The sequence below is a fragment of the Trachypithecus francoisi genome, unplaced genomic scaffold, assembly GCF_009764315.1.
Source record: "Trachypithecus francoisi isolate TF-2019V2 unplaced genomic scaffold, Tfra_2.0 Lachesis_group7, whole genome shotgun sequence".
NCBI classification, from domain to species: Eukaryota; Metazoa; Chordata; class Mammalia; order Primates; family Cercopithecidae; genus Trachypithecus; species Trachypithecus francoisi.
Genome location: NW_022681472.1, coordinates 19044831 through 19060866, shown reverse-complemented (window position 1 = coordinate 19060866; position 16036 = coordinate 19044831). Strand labels below are relative to the sequence as shown.

At 36.4% G+C, this 16036-nt stretch overlaps 1 long non-coding RNA gene across 2 annotated transcripts; it reads left to right on the top strand.

The window, feature by feature from the left end:
• Positions 1-1472: 1472 nt before the first annotated feature.
• LOC117079209 lies at positions 1473-5044 on the top strand. Of its 2 annotated transcripts, none has more exons than XR_004435316.1 (3): positions 1473-1976; positions 2521-2692; positions 4927-5044. It is a non-coding gene; the product is annotated as an uncharacterized LOC117079209 (long non-coding RNA). The 2 variants fall into 2 exon arrangements; XR_004435317.1 differs by lacking the exon at positions 4927-5044 and adding an exon at positions 3507-3662.
• Positions 5045-16036: the final 10992 nt, after the last annotated feature.

The window sequence follows — 16036 nt, the reverse complement described above, 5'->3', positions numbered from 1 at the left end:
ACTGTGGCTGCCATGGCAACAGTTCACATGGGCTGGAAGAGAGATGAATCCTCTCTGGAGCCATCATTAGTGGTACTCTGGCCAGCAGGGGGTGCCAAGAAGGGCAGTCACTCCCATCTTCTATTTGTGACTATTCACCCCACACCCACACCCACACCCCCCATTCCCAGGTGAAAGCCCAGGACCTGAAACTGACTGAGAGGTGGCCTGTGTGCTGTTGCAAGAAGGAGACCATGAGTTCTCTGGAGAGGTTTGCATGAATTTGTGAGGATTTTGCTAGGAATTCATGTCAGAACATGATTTATAAGTGATTACCTTGTAGATAGCAAAACTTCTTATTTTCACTATACAATAATTAATTTTTACATTTTCTGAACTAAAAAGATCCACACATTAGCTTCTCCCCTCCTGCTGCACAGTGCATTGAACATCCTAGGGAGGTAATAAATGTTTATCAAGATGAGTTTCGATTCCTTGTTTCTAGATGCTGAAGCAAGGTCTGTTTCCATTCAGGGTACATCAATGGATCACTGCCCCCACTCCCCATTCCTTTCCTAGTACAATAGTATGAATTTCAAGAGGACATGGGGTGTATATTTGAGCATTCTATTTCGTGTATGCACCAGAATATTTACTTTATACACATGGGCAGACAAGCAGCTATTAATTAAAATGTGATACCAAATACACTATAGAAGAACTTTGGGGACAAAGCAGTGGCCTCTTGTTACTCTCCTTGAATAACACTGAGTGGCTAGTCATGGATTTATAGTTCTGGATTTATGTTCTGTGGAATAATTTGCACATCTCTGGCTTGTGATCATGAAATCTCCTAATCTTTGATGCCTATGACTGGCAGTTTTTACCTTTGCAAATTCTTTGGTATGCAACCAGTGCTGCGTGATACACATGGTGACTAAATATTTATCAAATATTCAGACACTTACTCAGCGGATTAATTATTAAACAAGCTTTCACTGAGCAATCTTTCTTTTTTGCTACAGCAAATTCTCTGTTGCTCCGTTGACATACGTTCTGAGGAGGCAGGGAAATAGCCAACTCAGCAAATTTTATTACTTTCAAGGTTATGCATTTAAGTGTGTGAAGGCAAGATACACATGAAAGCCCATGTCACTAATTTGGCATGCTTAAAAGAGTGTTTCAAAATATAGGTGCACCTCCCAATGGCTTTGACTTACTTGCTTTTTTAGCACATTTAATTTTTTAAAAGTAAATCATTAGTAATGCATTAACTGACAAGAAAAAAAATAATCTTCTAACAGATAAAATAATTTTTTCTATAAAACATTATTACAAGATATTCTCCTGTACATTATTTTATTTTCCTTATTAAACCCAGCACAGTTTCTGTACTTCCATTTTATAAATAAAGAAGAGGAGGTTCTAAGTGGCCAAACAGGCACTGAAACCTGTATTCTGTTTTATGCAGCATAAAATAGCTATGTTATCAAAGAAAAAGGTAAAAAGAGTTGCTACTTAGATACATAGGATTTTATTTTAGCAATATCTTTTATCATTCTCTGTACTCAAACTAAAATTATACTACTATGGACAGTTCCTCTCATTTTTGATCGACTCTGCCAAAAATAAGTTACTGTTTTCTTAAACCAGGTAAGAATAAATTGGAGGAAGAAGTGAGTACTTTGGATTTGTCTAAAGCAGCTCTACTATGACATCACAATAGTCAGAAGCAGGATGGGCAGGTCTCCATTGATCAAGTGATCATATAGTAAAAACCAGAATCAGTCATCCAAAAACTGGTAACTTTACAGAGAATTGTAGAAATAAGACAGTAGGGGTAGGGAGGAAAAAGGAAACCAATTTCTGTCACTATCGAACTGTGGCAGAGTATTAAGCAATAAGAATCTGTTTTGTGTCTTTAACATAGAATTTGCACTCTTCTGAAGAATATCAGTTCTTTTGCAAGTTTGATATCTGCCTTCAGTTAAATCTAGGTAATTTTATATCTCTCTGATAAGAACAATAGATCTCAGGCTACCATGTATCATACATCCAGCATTTTTATATTCAAATCCAATAATGGGGTCATCTGGTATTTTCCCTTAGATAACCTCAACAAATCACTACAATTAACTTCCAAATGCCAACTCTCTTGCCTTTTCTTTAATATTCATAACCTATTCTTTTTTGACAGTCTGCTTAGTCTTGTAAAATAAAACTTTAAACAATAGTCTCCAAATCACAGTAAATAAATAATATGGAAATGAGGTATTTTAACATGCTTCCAAATTATTTTTTGTGAAAAAATATTTAAAATCACACTATTTTCTATACATGTGATAATTAATGTCTATTCTAAATAGGTCAAGATATTAGTTTTATATTACTGACCTAGTCATTAATTATTAATGTATTGTTTCAAATAAATAATAATAATATAAGTTACAACATTATCAGCAGATGTGTTCATGTTGTAAAACAGGAATGGTATATTTAATTAGTTGTAAGTAATACAAATGCTTGACATAAACTCTTGAGACTTCAGATGTGGAGATGTTTTGTGAGAAGCTTTGAAATCCACTGGCATACGCCATTCCTTCATTCAAGACAAATATGTGGGAGAATCAGCAGGAGTCCATTCTGGCTTCCAGAGAGTGCCCTGAAGCGGTCCACGGGAAGGTGCTGGAAAAGGCAGCCGCAGATGGTCCAGGTACACAATTATTTCAGCCTGAAATGCAGCAGAATAATCAGACTAGTGTTAAAGTATTGCTACAGTGTACATGACCTGGAAACTGTTTTATGAAGGTTGCAGAGACATCCTAGATTTCCTTTGATAATTATAAAGAAAAGATGCTTTCTCTAGAAAATAAGGAGAAGATTCAAATACAAGGCATCATTTATTTAGTCTTAGAGATATAAATGACATTTCTAATAAGTACTTGGATGAATTGTTAAGTAACTGACATTTTACCCCAGAACATTTAAGTTCTTTATAGAAAAATAAAAGTTCAAATTCTACGGATTTTTCTGGTATTTCCAACTCTATACTGGAAAATAAAATGCCATTTAAAAAATCAGCAGTTTACCCCCAATAGGATTGCCCACCAAGTAAACTGAAAGGAGAGGGGACGAAAGGATTTGTAGTGTTAGCAATATACAAGGACTGACTTTCAGATCCATGGTAAAGGTCATGTGTAATATTCAAAAACAAATTAAAAGGCAGCCATTCTATTGGACTCAGAAGATTCCAGCAAACGTTGGGCACCCATGGGCATTGGATCCAAACATGTTTATTGTGATCACACCCCAGATGATGCTGCAAGCACTATTAAAGACCCTATTCACCACCATCCTTCTTGCATTATGTATGCAGTTATTGTTTTGCATTATGCACTATCTAAAATGATACAAAAACATTTTGCTAAAAAATAAACCACTGGTTTTATGCTTAGCACCAGGATTACAAAATGTGATGTCATGAATTATTCATATCATTCGATTTAATGTAATCATTTTCTCACCAGCGCTAAGCCTCTGTGAATGGTGTCCTATGCAGCCACGGTTTTGAAGAACTTAATACTAGGGGGAGAAACACCTGGCTTTAACTGACAGTGAATTAGGCTCATTGTCACTTTGGGAAAAAATTGCAATTTAATCTTTGATCTTCTGTACATCCTAATTCCAAGGTACATTTATCAGCACTATGGAACAAACCAACCTTAGAAATTTATAGAATTACTGACCTCGACATTTAGATGTAGGCATATATATAAGTACACACATTTGAAATTTGAACTATAGAATGGAATTCATCTTTGTTACATTCAAAGCAATAGTGGGACATATTTCTAATTTGCTCTAATAGCAAATAGATTTTGATACACATTTATAATTTATTTAGATCAAATCTTTCAAAGTACTGACCTTAGGACAAAGCATGTTGAGAAAGATAAACACATCAATGCAACTTAGCCCACAGATTAAAGTAATTTATCTTCAAGGCAGCCCCAAAATATCAAAACCAAGAGAATAGAGAGCTTCCAAAAGTTTTTAACTCTACAGAGAAAGGACAAACATCAACTCAAAATTAGTAGAAGCAACTTCTAAAAATCAGAATCTCCTTATGATAGCCTATGTTTGATTTTTAAACTATGTTTTAAAATGGTAAAGCCATACTAAAATGTTTTCATTACTCTTTTTTTTTTGAGACGGAATCTCGCTCTGTCGCCCAGGCTGGAGTGCAGTGGCCGGATCTCAGCTCACTGCAAGCTCTGCCTCCCGGGTTTACACCATTCTCCTGCCTCAGCCTCCCGAGTAGCTGGGACTACAGGCGCCCGCCACCTCGCCCGGCTAGTTTTTTGTATTTTTAAGTAGAGACAGGGTTTCACCGTATTTGCCAGGATGGTCTCGATCTCCTGACCTCGTGAATTAGAAAATGGTTCATTTGGGGGTTGAATATACGATCCTATTACTATGACAAGAACAGACAGTCAGCGAACCTGATTCCTAAGCAAAGTCCCTTTCACTGTCCAGCCCCGAAGCCTTTAAAAAGATAATGATATCACCTCCCCAGTCACCCTCAGGATGTTGTAGGAAGACGTAGATGACATACTGGGAGGTAAAACATCAAAAACTCTGACGTCGTCCCCAAATATGGGGAATTATAATTTAAAACCACCATCATCTATAGTCCATACATATCTTTAATGGACAGAAGTGTAAGAATGAATAAGCAAAGATATTTATGTACATAAATAATAAAGTAAGAAAGGTAAAAAAATCATGTAATAAGAAAAAATAACAACATAGAAATTTAAGAATTAAGTGGTAGTCAAATCTAATTGGAATAACTCACCTATATAAAAAACAAGAGGCAGAAAACTTCATACATAGCTCTGGAAAATATCACAACTATGTTCTAAGAACAATGTTTCTCTCCCACAGTGTCCAACTTAGTGTCATGCACAGAGTTGGGACTCAGCCTCTGTTGCCTGATTGATAATGAAGACAGTCACCGTGGTCAACCCAACTGTAATTGAACGTTTATTTTTCATAAAGTCAATGTAAAATATGTCAACTGCACCTTTGTGATAACAAATGCATAAAAAGCTTAAAACTCCATCTTTAACAAATAATAACAAATTGATGATGTTCACTGATTTCCAAAACAGCAATGAGGTATTTTAATGGGAGGGGATATGGAGCAAGGAAGGCAGGGTGGTAGATAGAAAATACTCCTTAAGCTAATGATTTGCTCAATTTACTTCTAAAATACACCTTTTTCTACTTAACAGCTTTAGGTAAAGAAAGTTCCTCTTTCCCCTAAATAAAAATTATTAGGCATTTTGTCTATTAATCTTAGTAGCATACTTCAACTAGAGTCTCATTAACATTGTGAACTGGGCCAGAAGATACTGTGTTGCGTTTTAAGAGCTGACATCCTTTCATTTCAAGAGCACCTTGACCTTCTCCAGCAGTGGCATCATGTTGTCCTATCAGAGTTCTTACTACTTCCCAGTGCGGCTGCCTGGTCTCCCTAGAGCCCAAGAGCCATCAGCACAGGGTGGTCCCTGAGGCGGCCTGCACAGGAAGCCGCTGGGTTGGGTTTTAATGTGCTCACTCACACACTCACTCACAATTTTAAAAAATTATCATGTATTCAAATCCAAATAAAAAAAAAAATGTTTGTGCTTAAAAAAAAAAGTCTGGAGAACTGAGAACCAGAGCCAGTGCTTTAAGTCTCTTGGTGAAGCTACAGCCTAATTACTGCCTGCTGTGTGGCGCAGTTAAACACAATCAGTCAGAAAGCCTTAAAGATACAATATCCCTTTTCACAAACTGTCTGCTTGTCAATTCCAAGTCACCCCCCTGCTTTAAATCAACCAACCACAGAGCTGTTATGAACAGCAACTGATTTTCCATGCAGTGCTGCAAAACAAAATCACACCGTATCCTATTTTTAATGGCCACAGTTTTTCAACTGCATAACAAGAGTTAGCTGGCACTGCTGAGCTGAACGGTGTCAAAAAAATGGGTTCAAGTAGAAATAGCATGGAACCCTTGAAGTGAACAAGTACAGACCCAATTACAAGTGCATTGTGGTGCTCAGTACCAATTACATCCAAATAACAGTGGAGCAAATTTCCCCTTAATAGTTATATTGTAGACACCAACTTCTTTTATTTTTATTCCTGCAGGATACAGCTTGATATTGGAAAGAAAAAAAAAAACCTGAATCATAAATATTATTTTATTAACACAGAGTCTATTTATGCAGAAAGACTCTTCTTTGATGTCAATGTAGGAACATGGTAGCCTGGTCACCAGAGAGGGGTGTTCTGCTTCTTTAGAAAGAATCTGTGGTTTGTCAGAAATTTCACTTGGGAAAATTGGATTTTCTTGCTTGTGGATTGCTCGATAGAAGTGATCTTTTCTCAAACAATATGCTTTTTAATTATTTGAGGCTTAGGGACATAAACAGGCAGTTTGATGTTTCTTTTTAAAAGAAACCTTAGCCCCATCTCCAAAGTAATGAGCAAAATTAGTCAGTCAATGAATTGAGGAAGCTACCACTTGGGACTCCAGGGATTGACATTTGACAGGCTTCTTAAAAGCTAGAAGAAGAAAGAAAGAAACAGGTAAACAAATGAGACTGAATGGGAGCAGAGGTGATAGGAAAGAAGGCATGCACAGCAGAGTAATCCTCAAAACCTTGGAGCTACAACATGGGGAAAGAAGAGGTCAGGAGACCAGACTAAACAAAACAGAACCAAGAAAATACAGCCAATGAATATGGATTGTGCTTTGCTGACTATCACAGAGTCAGAGAAACAAGGGCCTGGCAAGGTCAGCCTGTGTAATCCTAGACCATGCATTATCCCAGTGGCTGCCCTCACTCTGCTGGAAAGATCTGCTGCCGATGGCCAGCTTTCATTTGTTCCTTGGGTACTGGCTTCATTTTTAATTTCTTCTAAATCCACACGAGAACACTAGTAGTTACAAAATGCCGCATCTTCTGGAGGCTGACCAATCAGGCTGGAGAAAGGTTGCAAGAAAAATAAGTTATTTCCAGGGCATTGTCAACATGCTGCCAAGGATGAGAGCACAATGTGAGCAAATTGATATTTATCTGTCCCTATCTTCTCCCCATTTTCTCTTTATTTGGCACCATGAGGTGAAGCACATGGTCCAGTATTTTCCCCAGCTTTGATCCTTTGCTTTTTCCTTTTTTCCTACTCAGTATGAGCTTCATCTTGAAACACAAAACAAAATATGTTATTTAGGTAGAAGATAAAATTCAAAAGTTTTATTTCAAATGAAAAATAAATGGGAGATGCCACGGATTAAAAGTAAACATTAGAACTACTAACTTATCCAATCCTCTCATTTTAGAGATGAGGAAACTGAGGCCTGAGAACAACATGAATTCTACAATACATTTCCTGTCAGAAGGCAGTGGTGTCAATGGCCATGATGACACCTGGAACTGATTCCAAGACACGTGGTTGCCGTGGGAATGCTACTTATTGTACATAGTGACTCACAAATCTAGGTTATGTGAACTATAAAAAGTCTGACTCAGAACTCTAGAGAGTAAGGAGCTAATACTATTTGAAATATAGGCCATAGACTGTGGTATAACGACGTTTGTAGAGTTATTTCTCAAGGCAGCATTATTCAAAGCAGCATTCGACGTAGTCATACATCCATTAATGAATATGTGCCATGACATTAACCAAAATAGCTTCTGATAACAATTAGCAAACGTACTTCCGGGCATTTTTGGTGAGAGAGAGGGACGTAGAGGTACGGCTGAGGTTGGAGGTGTGGGAAGGGAGAGGGACTCAAAGAAAGAAGGGTGGGTGCTGTGGAGGGCAAGGACTTCTGGAGGCCATTGAGGGAGGGGAGCTGAGGCCAGGATCTGCCAACAGCCCAGGTCTGAGTTGCGAGGAGGACTGGAGGGTCTGGGAGAAGGACCATGAACCTTTCTTCTGCCCCAGCTCAACTTCGATGTCACCCAAAAATGTTAAGTTTCCCTTCAGATCCTGCATTTGAATGATTTTAGTTCTTCCTCCCTTACCCCAAATTTCCCCAACATTTATCAATAGCTGACATTCCTTTAGATACTGAGAATTAAAATGGCCTAAGATGCAAAGGCTTGGAAAAGACAATGGTCCCTTAGTGGAAATAAAAAATAGAACAAATCCATCAAAGGGAAAAGACTGAGGTGTGATCATTTCCTGTTTTGACTAAAGGAGAGAATCTGGAAACAGAAGGATACCAGCTACCTCATTTAGGGGAGAAGAAGGAATAAGGTTTTAAAAAGAGGGACACGAAGACACAGAATGAAAGTTTCAGTAGCATCACGACTCACAGTGGGGTTGTGGAAGGAGCTAAGCACCAAGTGTATCATACTCTGCAGCCAGGAAAAGGGAGTTTTACCCATAAATGATTTATGAAGATTTTTGTGGGGGTGTTTTGTACATGTTATTGGGAGTTTTATTGTTTGCTACTTCTGTTGTTTTTAACATCACTAGCTTCCTATAAAGAATTTTTCCCCCCAGGGGATTCTATCCCTGTAACTTGATTCTGGAGCACCATATTGACTTAATTCTGGAGCACCAGTGCAATTAAAAGACGGTTCTAATTAATAGGCAATACAATGGTTGTATGTAAAAGATTTCAGCAGTTTATGCTTGGTGCACTAAACGAATCTGAACAAAGTCACAAAAGGCATCAGAGCTCCATTAGAATTTATCAGCTGAGATGCTTGGAATATTTGTCACACTGGGTAATCACATCACTCCCTGCAGTTGAGATTGAACTGAAAGAAAAAAAGGTCGACATATTTTTCTGTACCGGTGGCAGTAAAATGGCTTCTCGTTTCAACTGAGAAGTACCATCTACCAGAGCAAAAGCACCTTTACAGCAGGAATTCTGCTTCTGACCCACCATGGAAAAACACGATATAATCACTGTCTCTAATTTTCCAGCTAGCAGCCGGACTAACTGGGTCTGACTGTAGGATTTGGGATCAGACTATCTGGGTTCCAACCCTGCCTCTGGCCACGAAGAATAAGCAGAATCCTGGGAAGATAAACTGAATCTCTCCCCTTTCATGTTCTCATCTGCAAAATGGGATAATAACAGTGCCTTCCTCCTAGGACTGTGGTAAAGACTGCATGAATAACTAACATAACGCATTCAGAATGCTGTCTAGCAGCACAGAGAGCACTCGATGAATTTTGTGCTATGATTATTACCCAGGTCCATCATTAGACACTGTGATGGGGTGTAAAGAAATTGTATGATTAAGCACATTCCATACCTCATATCATAATCCAATCTAATAATGCACAGTTGGGGGTGGAGAGGAAGAGGTTCTGAACTCTCAACTCCCAAATAAATGAAGTTCTGTCATGAAACACAGTACAAACCATGACAATTCCACGTACTCTTCTATTAATGCCAATGATTTACAAGCACTTGAACAAAAGAGGATCATTGGTTATCCACATAGGCTAAAGGTAGTACATCTTTCACATTGTATTGTATTATCACTTATGTACTTCTTGAAAACCATTTTATTGAGGTATGATTGACATACAAAAAGCTGTTCATATTTAACCTATACAACTCAGGGATTTTGGAGATGAATATATACCCATGAAACTATCACTACTATCTATGCCACAAACCTATCACCTCCAAAACTTCCTTTATTATAATTATTTTTATGAAAACAGTACTTAATATAAGATCTACCCTCTTAGCAAATTTTTTAGTATACTATCCAGTATTGTTAAGTTCAGGCACTATGCTGTAGATCTCCAGGACTTATTCATCGTGAATAACTTTAAAAAATAACATCCTTGATAGTCTTGCTCCTACATGCAGTCTTTCTATAAACTTGCAATAAAAAGCATTACTAAGAAACTAAAACACTTAATTTCCTACCTATCGCAGGACATCTTAGAAAAGCAACACATTTATTGAGTTTTTGGTCTTTGCATGAGTCTAAGAATAAGAAAGTATGAATTAAGGTGGTCAAGATGTGCTGTGGGTCATTTTGCTAATCTTGTCATCGTTCCAGGTTCTGAAATCCCTGCCTGTGTTTAGAGAATCTTCCCCTTATTTGGCACAATGTGCCATTCTCGCAGTCACAGCATAAGCATGAGTCCTAGCCATACCCAGTTCGTGAATGGGAAAAATTGGATAGCTGCTCTGCAGCATCCAGACAGCAGCAGCTATGACTCCAGGCAAAGCTCCAAGTTCCGAGTTCTGTGGTGTAGGAAGTAAAGCTATGGAACCCAATGCCCAGTGGCAGTGGTCGCTCCACCAGAATCCCTCTTGAAACGCAATCTGGGGCTCCATTCTTGGTCATGTAAACTCTGAGCCTAGTTCTCTGGCCCTTGTAACCTACCCAGTATCTTTTGAACAACTTTTTTTTTTTCTCCATGTATCAGTCGCAATGAGTTTCTGCTACTTATGGCTAAGGACTCTGATTGATAACGTGGCCAAATGGGATCTATTTCAAGCCAGACACATTCATTCATAAAGCCTCGGCAACATTCCCTGGTCCCTTCCTGATCAGGGCACATCTGGAAATTGCATTAATCCTGAGTGTCAGGTTTTGCACAAAATATCATCATGCTAGAACTTGATACCAATGGGGCAAAGCTAAAATAACAGTACTAGAAACAGTACCGATAAGGAAGCTACTGAGGATATTTCTCTAGAGCAGTGTTTCCAGGCTGAAATAAAAGAGTAACTGCAAATCTCCCTTCTTTGATCATACAACATAATCTTCAAAAGATCATCTCCCTAGAGCAAATGATCTCAGATTTCAGCGTGGAGTAGCAAGTTAAGTTAGGTTACATCTGAGATCCCTTCTCATTCTGAAAGGCTGTGTGTGCTTTGGAAGACCTAAGTTGCAAAACACTATCTACTGCCCAGTAGAAATTACATTTAATCATCAGTATTACTATCTGCTATAAAGGAGGAAGAATATTTGACAATACAGGTGAATTTTCATGTCCATTCACCAGTGTTTATTTTTTAATTTTTCAAAGTTATGAGTGGACTATAATACATTGAACATCCAGTAGGAACTCAATCAATACTGCACTGAATTGAACTGAATCATGTCCACAGCTGCATTCAGGAAAGACCATCTTTTCCAATTTCTCAGTTTATCACCCTCACTGGTTCCCTGACTCTGTGTTCACTCTCTTCCTGACCCTAAGTTCACTGGCACCGCTTTAATCACTCAGTCTTCTTGGTCTATCCCCTGCAGACAAGCTCGTTTCAGCTTCCTCCTGACCCTGGATCACCAGCTTTCTTTGCCAGCTTTGTTTTCTTCCCTTTCAGTTCATCTAGTACAGTGACCCAGGAGTCTCCTACGGCTGCCCAAGTACCTTTATTAGGGTAAAGGCTCAGGGGCTATTTGTTGAATAAATTAATAATTTACTATCTTATAAAGATTTTAGCATCCATTAGCTTAAAACAATTATCATCTTTTGGATATTTTCTATATTTTAATGAATGTAATTTTAAACTCTTATTGATAAGGCAAAATGTATTAGTTTTGGAGCTTTCAAATATTACATTTGTACTGTTTAATTCTGAGTCAAAGAACATGCTTAGAAGTCCGGCTTAAAATGCTGTCTAGGGTAAACATTCTATAAACTTTCAAAATGATAGTTCATTTCTCAATGCCATTGTCTATAAATCTATCATATTCCTAAAATTATGTGATATAATGGTGATAATTAGCACTGCTGTAGACAAAGCTTCTTTTTATAATATAAAATAAATGTAGAGCTCTGCCCCCTTCATTTAATCAAACCAAGGCCACTTTGACCTTTTAAAAAGATATTGATATTAAATGATTAAATATGGGGCTTTCCCAACTTCATTTGAAGACTGGAAGTACTAGTAAGGTGACGTGTAACTCTTTCACCTTAAACATTCCATCATAACATTTGGGAAAATAATCGTACTTCCACTTCACTCACAACTGCTCAACTGTTTGATAAGACACAAAAAGCTGGATTCATCAAAGTGATGATAGCAGGTGGTCTTTCAAAATTTTAACCACTAAAAATGCATTTCTATTAATTTTTATCTTCCTCCAAATATTAATGAATAGTTCCAGTGATAATTAGCAATTTTCCCTAATTACAGAAAATTGGCACTTCACAAATAACAAACTCTGATATTATCTAGTATTGTGCCAGTTTTCCTATTAATTTGGAAATTCAGCAATTATCACCAGCACCATGTAGGTTAAAGTATGTCAGATTCTGGATAAACAACCTAAAATACCCAGCCATATGAGTTTTGATGTCAGGTAAAGTTCAATATTGACATTTGAAGAAAAAAATATATTAGTGACCAAGCCTTGCTATTGAAGCACTATGGGAAAGCTTTCCAAGTTTATTTCAGCCTAGCCCCTACAGATGACATCAGGTGCAAAACCTGGACAGTTTGTCTCATTGTCAGTTTGAAGAAAACAATAAAAAAGTTTAGAAAATTTCTCAAATTCGAAAGCAGCATATATAAAAGTGCTATATGATATCTTAAGTGTACATTGATTTAATTTTCTTCTAAATCCAACAAAATTTAGGAAGACAAAAATCCTTCAGTATCTTTGTCAGTTGAGAAATAACAAACACTTCATGTACTTATCAACTCCTGACATGCAAACATTTTTGCTGAATGTAAACCCAACTATACATAAACTCTGTGTTCTTGAGGTGCAGCTTGGTGTTAAGAAGTGAGGAGGTGGAGAAATGCACTGTTTCTTTTTTAATTTTGGAGTAGTTTAATGCTGACCAATCAGAAGCCTATAATTAACTCTGGACAATGCTAGGAATTTTAAGATCAATATCATTTTTTCATTTTAATTGTCATATAACTCTCAGCACAATGTCACATACTTTTATTCGGAATGAATCTTCACAGGTTCAACAGTTGAAAGCAAATTCATGATTAGGCCTCTCAGCTTTCAGAAGACTTTGCTGAACTCAACGGTTCTGAGACCAAAATTTGGACTGATTTTGCATGCCGCCAGTGTAACTGGTTTTTAAAAATGTATACAATTCAGTACAATGAATAAATTTACCAGAAGTCAAATCAATTTGACGGATTTCTTAATTAAATTGACATGTAGTATGTGTGTCACTCCTCGTCCCAAAACGAAGGATGAGTTCAGGTAACAAGGGAGCTAAAATTTCTGTTCAAGTGATAAATAAAACTAGTTTCCAATAAGACCATTCAGAAATTAAGAACAGATTAAAAGTCAAACTATGACTGCATTGAAAAATATCACAATTTTTTGCCTATTTTCTTGGAGAAAAGACAAGAGAAGAAATAGACTTACATTCTAATAAAATAAATTTAAATCACATCAAAACCAAATCTTCCAATCTTTGAGAGTTAGGAAATAATGAAATGCATTAGATAGAGTGAGATAGTAGAAAATATTTTTTTTCTTCTGATATTATTTCCTTTCCATCAGAATTTAGAAACGAGGGGGATTAGTTTTTGTATCACTCCCCTATGAAAAAAGAAACATCGCAATGGTTCTCCATTTTTCCTCTGAAACAAGTCCAGTCCTATAGCATTGATGCCACCTAACCCATTCGAACATCCCTTCCTATTCCCCCTCCACTCTTTCTCTGACATAGACACTGCATCTATTCCTATCCACTGCAGCTTTAGCTTAGATGGCCCTTTCTTCTTTTCTCTAATTATGCAAATCTCATCATATTTTAGCAAGTCTACATACTAACATTATATAGAATATATCATATAAACCAATGCTTCTTCCTCCAGTTAGACAGTGCAGTTGAACATATTTCCTCTATCTGAATCCTATCAGTATTTTTATTTCCGTCTAAAATCCCACCTCTTTCTTGAAAGTTTTTCTAAAAACTCAAGTGATAATGACCTCTCCTCCCTGACAGTCTCATAATACCATATACATTGTAGCATATACTTGACATACTAATTTGATGTTAGAATTTTATTATTTCACTAACTAGTACCATCTTCTAATTATTTTTAGTACATGAGACTTGTCACCCTAATAAGAGTACAGCATCATTGAGGGCAAGAACAAATCACACTTCTTTTGTATCATGCAAAGACCCTAGTAAGAACTTGGCAGAAGAGTGTAATGATTTATAGTAGAGCACAGAGATTGGATCAGATACTATTCTAATCATTTATCACTTACCAGATAGTTTATGTGGTATAAGTTGTTAAGTCTCATCTGTAAAAGGGACAGAGTACTTTCTAACCTCAGTTATTTGTTGAGGGAATTGAATAAAATAACTCAAAAACTAGAAATTTAAAAGTTTAGTGTAGTATGGTAAATAGTAGGAAGCTATTATTATTTTGTCATAGACTGTCTTACATTATAACTTACATTTGTATTATAAATATTTGCATTCTAATTTGAAGACAGAGGACTCAATCTGAAGCTTATTTTATTTTTTAAATAAAATACTATATGCCCTTTTATTTCATGTTTTTTTAAAAATAGCACTTGAATGCTTATTCCCTGTAGGCCATCTCATTTCTTCATGTAACTGCTGTTTTTCCTTTTATCTAAGATGTCTAATCATTCTGGTTTGTCTAGAGTAGAGGGAGATGTCAACATAATAAACAAGTTTGATCTAACTATATACAACAAATAGAGAATACATACATGTTTTCTCAAGAAAATCTAAAGCATTTACAGTACTTGATTATTATTAAGATTATAAAGCAACACACAAAAAAAATCACAGAATTATCGTCAGACTAACCATATATTCTGATCACAATTTTATTAAGTCAGTAAATTTTAAAACACTATATATTTGGAAATTAAAAGACAAACAGGCACTTCATTAAATAACTCAGGAGTCAAAGAAGAAATAATGATGGAAACATAAATTATAATAAACTATAATTAAATTTTATTACTAAAAGGTAATAATAAGAATATGAAAAGTTTGCAAGATAGTAAAAACAGTATTTACAGGAAAATTTAGAGTTTTAAAATTCTTACTTTGGAAAAGAGAAAAAGCTAAAAATTAATAGGTATCCAATTTTAAAAGTTATAAGACATAAAATAAATTCAGATAAATTAAAAAGAGGGGCAAATAAAATTAAGGGTACTAATCCATAAATATTTTTAAAACCCTAGAAAAAAAATCAATCAAAACAAAATTTTTAAGTGCTAATAAAGTAGAAAAAAATGTTAGCTAGACTGTTCAAGGGGAGAAAAGATTTTTATAAATGAATAAACTAGGCTGGGCATGGTGACTCACGCCTGTAATGCCAGCAGCTTGGGAGGCCAAGGCGGCAAGATCACGAGGTCAGGAGTTCGAGACCAGCCTAGTCAATACGGTGAAACCCCGTCTCTATTAAAAATACAAAAATTAGCCACGCGTGGTGGTGCATGTCAGTAGTCCCAGCTACTCGGGAGGCTGGGGCAGAAGAATCACTTGAGCCTGGGAGGTGGAGGTTGCAGTGAGCCAAGATTGCACCAGTGCACTCCAGCCTGGGTGACAGAGTGAGACTCCATCTCAAAAAAAAAAAAAAAAAAAGAAGAAACTATATTAGAATTGAATTGGTGCCAATAAGACAAGAATTGCAAATATAATCATCTGTAAGAAAAAACTATGATGTGCTTTTGCCAGCATATCACAATTTGAAACTTTTGATGAAATAGACAAAGACTTAGACATATATAATATGAAAAAGACTTAGAAAGAATGAGAAAGCTTGAAAAATCCTGTAACTATTAAGGAGGTTGAAATAGATGTTTAAAATCCTCACACAATAAAAGTACAGACAGTTGTGTAAGTTAATTCTACCACCACATTTTAAGGTAGATACTGTCTTTCATAATGTTATGTTGTTCTATCGTAAAACAGAAAAAGGGGGAATGTTTCCCAATCCATAAATAATATTCGTGTAACATAACTATCAAGTACATTGTATGAGAAATGCAAATTACTCCCAACTCTATTTACCATGTAGACAGTTTATATGAGTG